Below are 9,010 nucleotides of genomic sequence, written 5' to 3'. Positions count from 1 at the left end.
CACACATATGTCTGTTGCATGTTGGATGCTAACACCCCAATGTGCCAACATGCACCACCCACACATTAGTTGGACCTGCAAGTGAACATGTAGGAGTATGTCACTATACACACAGCACATCTCTTGCTACTGACTCAGTACAGGTGTCCGGATGAAGGGATGGGCAGAGACTCATTTCACATGCTTGTGATGCATGCCAGCAACACACACTATGATGTCCTCATGTCCTGATGGGCAATGCCACAATGGGGTGCATGGTGCACACTTGAACACAATGCAGGATCACTCATAGCAAGTTAAAGGCCATGGCACTGGGATGCCCTGAAAGTCATTCAACACTGTCTCCTGTCGCAGGGGCAGGGCACCCAGACAACAACAATATGCACTGACTCACAATCCTAGCTCAGGGGTAAAGCTAACTCTGCAGATGACCGGCGCACTTGCCCATCCCTTGCAAACAACATATCCAGGACCCAGAAGACCCCACATCATGCAAATCAGACATATGAGTCTCTGCAAACACAAATCCCTGTACATTAACACATCACAGTCTGCCATGCATGTAACCCAGCTGCCTGAAGGACACAGTTGCATACACCATTGTGCGCTGTCAGATGATCACCCACCTATATGTCACACAGGTCATGTCTCTCACAGTCACATCTCAGATGTCATGCTGACCCTTTGAATCATGGACACCCCAGTTGTACGTAACAACAAGCCACACCCTAATGACACAGAGGCAGACACCTGAGGGCACATGTCACTAAACACAACCTGCAATTTCATACACAGGAGTGGGATTACAGAGTGTTTCTAAATGCCCTTGAGGAGGCATGACTGGCCAGGTCTACGTGAAACAGGGTTTGACCCTGGACATTAGTCAGGTGGCTAAGCAAGTTTGACATACTTGATATACATACTCCTGAGGCCCCAAAAGTTGAGTCCCTTGCTGCATGGGTTTGTTTGGAATACCCCAGCCACATGTGGCGAGTCAGACCAGGAATTGGAACACATCTCAAGGGCACACACAGATCACATGTCAGATCTCAGGCATTGTGTAAACAATTGACCCACCCATGAAATACACAACACAGTCAAGGGAACAGATGCTGACCGGTAGCTGAAGCATAGCTGACTGCAGGGACACAGTGCCCTAGTGACACAAGCAACAGACTGTAGGGGCCACACCTGTAGAACAGATGAGGAGGGTGCATCACACAATTGAGGGACATGAGTATTGGACTACAAGTCCTACGCGGAAGTGTGACCAGGCCAAAAGACTGCTATTAGCATGTCAGACATAGTACACAGATCAGGCATGGACTTACCCCCTTCCTGCTGCTGTCTGGCCTTCAGCTGCCTATCCAGGTCCGGGAAGACCACCACCAGTATCCGGAGCATGTGGGGAGTCAGGGTCCGGTGTCCGCCCCTCCTGCGTGGAGGTGACAGCTTCAGCTGGACTCTAGCTATCCTCTGGGTCCATCCCTGAAGGTCCTGCAACCTCGTCTGGCAGTTGCGGATCCGGCGCTTGTAGACCCCCAACGAACAAACAGCCCGGGCGATGGTCAGAAATATTTCCTGCTTCTGGTGGGCATCAACCTGTGAGGATTACAAAGTGAAAAGTACATTGACACACATGCCCCATTTTTGTGCTGCACACATTTGGATAGACATGTCATCATCACAAAGGGAAATGATTTACACAGGTAGTGCAACCATGGTGAAGGACAAATGCCATGCATGTCTGACATGTTAACAATGCCTGGATAGTTTAAGCTTGCACTAATGCACTTTAGCAGCAGGACACCTATTCATTTCATGTACCTACACACTTTGAGGGATGAGAATGCTTGCCACTGGTGTACACACTGCTAGTAATGCTAGTCAGACAACATGCATAATTAGGAAGGCAGTGGACTGCACACTCACCTGCTCCCCTGGTTTCCCATACAGCTTGCTGTACTGTGGAAGGAGCCCGTCCAGCAGGGCCTGGTTCTCCTCCTCAGTGAAGGCTGGGGTCCTCTCCAGAGTACGTGCCATAGCAGGAGCCAGAGGATGCAGAGACTGCAGCAGTGGTAGCAGGGATGTGGTCCAGTAGCATGTAGTGCAGGCAAGTGAGCTCCCTGGGGGTCAGCCAGCCTTATATCTGTGCTGCAGAGGCAGAATCTGTGCCATGTGTCCCAAGTGATAGGTCCAACACGGTTGCATTCTATGAATCTAGCCAATCCATTTAAATGTATGACTCGTACACGCCTTCCGCATCGTTCAAATCTTCACCTTCATGGAACACTTGAAATTGCAACATTGTTGTAGGCATCCAACTTAATTTCCAGTGCACGACTCGTACAAGTTTTGAATCCGCATCCGTTTCCATGACAGTCCGGAGCCTATGGGTGCGCCCGGCTCGTTCAACTGACTGTACAACGCGTATTTTGAAAATACACATGCACCCGTCTCCATACAATTCAATGGCCAAGGCGTACGTATGCCTGTCTCGGACCATGCCTGTCCGACGCATATGCATGATAGTCACCCGCGTCGGACCTCATTGCATTCAACGACAAAGCGTACGCACGACTCGGTCATGAACCGTGCAATGCGTACGCATTCTCACACGCGTCCGACCTCACTGTATTCAAGGGCAAAGCGTACGCACGGCTCGGTTATGAACCTTACAATGCGTACGAATTGTCACCCGCGTCAGACCTCATTGCATTCAATGGCAAAGCGTACGCACGGCTCGGTCGTGAACCGTGCAATGTGTATGCATTTTCACCCGCGTCGGACCTCATTGCATTCAATGGCAAAGCGTACGCACGGCTCGGTCATGAACTGTGCAATGCGTACGCATTGTCACCCGCGTCGGACCTCATTTCAGGCAATGGCAAAGCGTACGCACGGCTCGGTCATGAACCGTACAATGCGTATGCATTGTCACCCGCGTCGGACCTCATTGCATGCAATGGCAAAGCATACGCACGGCTCGGTCATGAACTGTGCAATGCGTACGCATTGTCACCCTTCGTCGGACCTCATTGGTGTGACTATTATACGAATGCAACACACATTTACTGGCCAGGGACACCTGTGCACACCTACCACACTACAGCATTGGCCACACAGTGTCCCATGGCATGTAAGGCTGCATTCCCTGGGTGTTTGGGGGGGGCCACATATGGTTTGTTGGGTGGCACTTTGTGCAGCCACTCCCAGGCTGTGCATGTGTACATGAGGGCAGAATCCTTTGTGTGGTGTGCACATTACCACTGTGATGTGCAATTGTACAGTAATGGGCATGAGTCACGGACACAGTTTCAAGTTGGATATCTTTAGGACATGTCACATACACCCTGAGTCCTGGGGGTGATGGCATGTACGTCACAGTGAGACCTGTAGCCACAATACTGATGTGCACCCACAGTTTGTGTGCATGTTGTGTCTCAGATGTGTCTGATCAAATGTGCCCAATGGTGACAGAGTCCACATCCATGTGGTATATGCATCAACCTTGATGGGGTGTGTGTCTAAGAGACGTACATGTAGGGCCGGCAGGAACAACAGTGGCCACTACCTGTGGGACTTTACGCTTGCCTTGTGGTGTGTACGTGCTACGCCATGTCCATTGCTGTGTCGATGTGGCAATACAGGGACCCTGGGTTTCTGCATGGCAAAGATCTGTGATGCCTGGTAGACATCAGCCCTCACTTGTCACTGTGGTGTGTGTTTGGAACGTTGCAGCAGTACATAGGTTGGGTGACACAGCCAGATGATTGGCCATTGCACTACGTGGGACTCGTGAACATGTGGAACTGAGATATGAGGTGGTGGTCATGTAGGTGACATATGTGTCTATGCCCAGCAGCACACACCTCAGTACCTGGTCATGGCCACATGGGTGGATGAACTGACAATCTTCCTTTGGGCATCTTTGTACTGCAGGGCACCAGCTGTCCATCGACCGTTCTCAGACCTTGCAACCATGCAGGAACGCAACTGCATCAGACTGTACCGCTTCACCAGGCCACTGATTGAGGAGTTGGCGGAGCAGTTGGCGCCACATCTGCTACCTGGCCGGACATACCCTACAGCACTGACCCCAGAGGTGAAGGTGATGGCAGCCCTGCACTTCTTTGCTACTGGTACCTTCCAGTACACTGTGGCTACTGCTGGTGGGGTGTCGCAAACGATGTTTAGTCGGGTGCTATGCGATGTCTTGGAGGGGATGTTGCATTTCCTAGACCTGTATATCAAGTTCCCGAGCCCAGCTGAACTCCCTGAAATAAAGGATGCCTTTTATACAATGGGGAAGATGCCGAACGTCATTGGATCTATTGATGGGACACATGTGGCCCTGATACCACCACAGGCACATGAGCAGGCATACCGGAACAGTAAGCACTACCACTCCATCAATGCTCTGGTGGTATGTCTTGCTGACATGTCCATCACACATGTGTGTGCACGGTTCCCTGGTTCTGCGCACGATGCCTACATTATGAGGAGTAGTCGCATTGCAACGCTGATGTCACAGATTCCAGCTCAACATGCCTGGCTTGTCGGTGTGTACTGACTGTTTATCATTGTGTGTGTTTGTCAATGTTGTATTCCGCACTCCTACAAAATTCAGCTACTTGTTCGTTTTTGTGTGTGTAGGTGACTCCGGATACCCCAACATGGCGTGGTTGCTGACACCCCTCAGGAACCCTGTGATACCAGCCGAGCTGCGCTACAATGAGGCACATGGTCGGAGCAGGAGGGTGATTGAGCGGACATTCGACCTCCTGAAAAGCCGCTTTCGCTGCCTGGGCAAGACCGGAGGGGCCCTCCCATATGAGCCTGCAAAGGTGTGCAAAATAATCCTTGTCTGCTGCATGCTACACAACATGGCAGTGCGGAAGGAGGTGCCTCTCATCCAGGATGACGATTACGATGACCAACCTCCGGCACCTGTGGAGGATCCCGGCCTGGGCCAAGATGCCAGTGATGATGAGATGAGGGTGACGTCCGCTCACAGTTCATCAACAACTTCTTCACCTGAATGTGAGTTTCAAGGGTTGTTATGTGAATGTATGGAGGTAGCCTGGAATGTGTTGTGGCTGCTCTGTTGCTGTATAAGTGTGTCTGTGTGCCACTTGACTGGATGCGTGCAGTGATGTGTCCAATCAGGTGGTGTGTACTCCACAATAGGGTAGTACTGCTAACTAGTTTTTGTGTAGGTGTCTTGCAACCTGTTTTGTGCATGTGTATTGCAGTTCTCTCCTGTTCTTCTGCGCTTTTGACTGTGTCCTGTGTCTGTCCTTCCCTGGGTACTTTGCCTGTTGTTTGGTCAACACTGACCCCCAACACCCAGAAGCCAACACCAGTGTGGAAGTTGACAATTCCTATCAACTGATGTACCACACATCCCTGGACTTCCATTCTCCAACACATTGTGAGCGTGTGTCCACTGTTATGTAGAATTACCGTGCAACTATTGTGGAATAAACGTGTTGTTGATGTGTAATGAACCTGTGCTACGCTTTCTTATGTGCGTTGTCTGTCTTCCCACATCTGAGTGACATCTGCTTACCTCACCTGTGGACTTGTTACTACTGACTGGGGTTGGTGTTGTGTCTGTGCATGCCAATGTGTTTCAGGTCAACATCATTGTGTGTGATGAGTAACATGGCCATGGTGAGTATGTGTTGTGTTGCCATAGTGGTGTGTCTCCCTCACATGTGTCACATCACCATGACTCACCTTACGTTGGTCACATTGTTGCAGTATTTGGCATGCACTGTGTTGTGTAGCAGATCGGCATCTCCCTGAACATGACAAGTTGGAATCACAACAGAGGCAAGTATGGTGTACTGGTGAGTTTATTTTCAGACATGTGTGGGGGAAGTGCACAGGATGGTGGGTGCTGTACATTGGTTTGGGAATCCAAAGTTCACATTAGAGTTGGGAATGCTGGTAGATGAAATGTCCTGAGTGAAGTCCACAGTCATCTGCTACATTGGCCCAACATGAACACTCCATGTCATGTGGGCGAGTTGTGTGCAATTGGACAAGGTGAACGGGTTGCGCACAAAGGACATTGTCCAGAACAGGTTTAGAGGCCCTGGGGGATGTGATGGGTCATCTGCCTCTCACATGTCCTTCTTTGGACGACCCCTCTTCTGCCGGGGGGGGGGGAATCCTCATGTGCAGGCCTCTGCGGTGCAGGGGACTCTCCGCCAGAGTCCTCCTCCCTCCCTGTGGCGCTGGCAGATGGTGTTGCGACAGATGTCGTGGCCACACAGGGAGGTGTGGACAGGTTGGTGTTGATCTTGCGGAGGCATTAGAGTATGTCCCGATGCACCGCAGTAATGTCATCCCACTAGGACTCCATGCGGGCATGGTGGGCGACCTGCTCGTGTTGCATGTCCTTGAGGATCCCCACTAACTGGCCAAATCCTCCGGTGCTATCCTGGTATGCATCTAAGATGCATGCCAGGTGGGGGTCATCATGCAGTCCAGACCCCTCTGCAAGGCGCGCCCTCTGCCTCCCACCCCTCCCAGCACCCCTATCCACACGGGCAGGACCAGCACAGGTGACACTGGGACCCCTTGGGTGGTGTTGCTGGTGGTGTTTGCTATAGCTTCCTGGGGGTCATGTGTCCCTGTGCTGTGGGTGTTGATTGGCCTTGGTCTATTTGTGTTGGCGGGGGTGCCCTGTCGATGACCAGATGCTGGAGGCGTGGGTACAGGGGGTGCAGATGTTGATGGTGCTGCATGATGGCTCACACCGGAGGGGCCAGGTTGGTCGTCGGCATCCGGAGAGGACAGAGAGAGTCAGACCAGAGAGCTCAGTGAACGCCAGACTCTGGGACTGGGTATCCTCATCATTTGGTGCTGGGTGCCCAGCACCACCTGTGTTTGGAATAGACACACAATGTGAGTTATGTTTCTACATGCATCGATGGTTCACAAACATGACATTTTCTACTTTTCGAACAGATGCCTGACTGTACACTGCTTTTTCCCAGCTTGTCACAGACAGAGTTTGATATTGTTGGCCATTTCCCAGCATGGCCTTGTGCTCCCCACAACAGAGCCCAGTGCCAGACATCTTGGCAGTCCCTTCCCACTCTCTGTGAGGCGAGTATGGTTCAGTTTGAGCTTGCTGGGCCATGTGCGTGGGTGTAGATTGTCTGTGACTGCGACTCCCATCATACTCTTGGCTACACTCCCTTCCCAGCATGCATATACTTCCTCCCTCTTGACTCTGCTTCCCTGTGAATGGGTGTGACAGCAGTGGCAAGATGGCTGACTGTGTAGTCCTGGTGTTTTTTGTTGGCCATTTCCCAGCATGGCCTTGTGCTCCCCACAACAGAGCCCAGTGTCAGACATCTTGGCAGTCCCTTCTCACTCTCTGTGAGGCGAGTATGGTTCACTTTGATCTTGCTGTGCCATGTGGGTGGGTGTAGATTGTCTGTGACTGCGACTCCCATCATACTTTTGGCTATACCCCCCTTCCCAACATCAAAGCAGTTTGGCAAGGATGAAAAAATTATCAATCTTTTCGCATCTAAGGAACTTTATATTACCTTATGCACAGTGCACAGTGCACAGTCCTGTTGTTCAATTTGTGAATATTAATTAGTCACATACCACAAGCACATTTTACAAAATCATTTTTAGTAATCTTCTTTTACGTTTCAATATTAGTTACATTGAATCTTCATCTTCAATGTTTTTCAGAACAACTGAATGCCAATACAAATAGGTACACATCATCAAACTATATTCTTACATTCCTACACCCTTTACAAAAATATTTAAAAATGGTTGCCTCTTGAATAAAGGAGATCCACTAATGCGGTAGTCAAATATTTGCACACGGGGTCCTGATCCCTCTCTAAATCATAAATAAAAAATGTGCATTTATTTATCAAAAATAATCCAATCTGTTCTGACTCCTCTTGTAAAAGACTGTCCACGTGTGCACGTTTCGGCCTTGTACTCCTTCTTGCCCTCCTCAGGACAAGGGTAAGGAAATCTACATGAATAAAAAAAATAACATGTAGTCCGAACTAAATTACCCCAATATCACCATGTTACTGTCCAATCACTCTGTGTGTCCTACCGCAAATCACCACACCATTTGTTGAGAGAATCTAAATAAAAATTATTCTCAAAATCCAAAAGCTCACACCCACTAAGAGCCCAGTGACTCCAGAGATACTAGATGACTGTTGATGCTCATGCAATAGTGCACCGTATAAAATAGTATAGTCCCAAATGTGGCCCAAGTCGTGCTTAATAATCTTACTACAACATATGAGAAGAAATCCACATGAACACTCACTTAAACGAATCCACTCGGAAGACCCTACAAGCAGGGCTCTGTTCTCGAAAGGTCTCAAAAGTCTCCTGGATGCTCACTACAAAAAATATATAATCAATGACTACTATCCATATATATACACCCCGAAAAGCAAAAGAAAAGACAACTAATCCCTTCATTAAAATACTACTCTCGTGATGCTTACCTTCATTAATAGTTTTCACCACATTACTGGTGCGTCACTCCAAAAGCCAAATGTTCTGACCCAGCTTGTCGTCAAATTAACGCGCTGAAAAATTAGGACATATCGCAAGTCATATGGAGGGCTGGGAGTACCCTATGCTCGAAAACCTCTGCATCGTATAACTGCCATCCATACCTGTATTTGGTCATCCAAAACGCGGGAACTTGATTCTCCGTTCACAACAAACGCTCGCACGGCCGATACCAATAAAAACTCAAAAGCCGTGCGTAGCGTCCTACGTGATCCGGGATGGAGCACTAAACAAAAAAGGCGGACACGAGATCGCAGGTGTATGAGTCATGAAAGGGAAAGCGGACTGGAAAGATCCAGTCAAGGGGCAATCGTAGCAGTAACAAATATATATATAAAGCCCCCAGGTACCAAGACTAACTAAATGAATGATCAAGCTTAATAAGAATTATTGTTTATGTAGTTAAAACAATATTCTAAATAAA

The 9,010-nt window shown here is 49.3% G+C and overlaps 1 long non-coding RNA gene across 2 annotated transcripts; it reads right to left on the bottom strand.

The window, feature by feature from the left end:
* Window positions 1-1,354: 1,354 nt before the first annotated feature.
* Window positions 1,355-8,761, bottom strand: LOC146830446 (uncharacterized). 2 transcript variants are annotated; one of them, XR_014961153.1, is made up of 4 exons: window positions 8,691-8,761; window positions 8,517-8,600; window positions 8,333-8,408; window positions 1,355-1,602 (listed from the first exon to the last, which is right to left on the bottom strand). It is a non-coding gene; the product is annotated as an uncharacterized LOC146830446 (long non-coding RNA). The 2 variants fall into 2 exon arrangements; XR_014961154.1 differs by lacking the exon at window positions 1,355-1,602 and adding an exon at window positions 6,581-6,894.
* Window positions 8,762-9,010: the final 249 nt, after the last annotated feature.

This window comes from Triturus cristatus, chromosome 5_1 (assembly GCF_964204655.1).
Source record: "Triturus cristatus chromosome 5_1, aTriCri1.1, whole genome shotgun sequence".
Taxonomy (NCBI): domain Eukaryota; kingdom Metazoa; phylum Chordata; class Amphibia; order Caudata; family Salamandridae; genus Triturus; species Triturus cristatus.
Note: the sequence above shows the minus strand (reverse complement) of the source record. Positions and strands in the feature narration are given on the sequence as shown.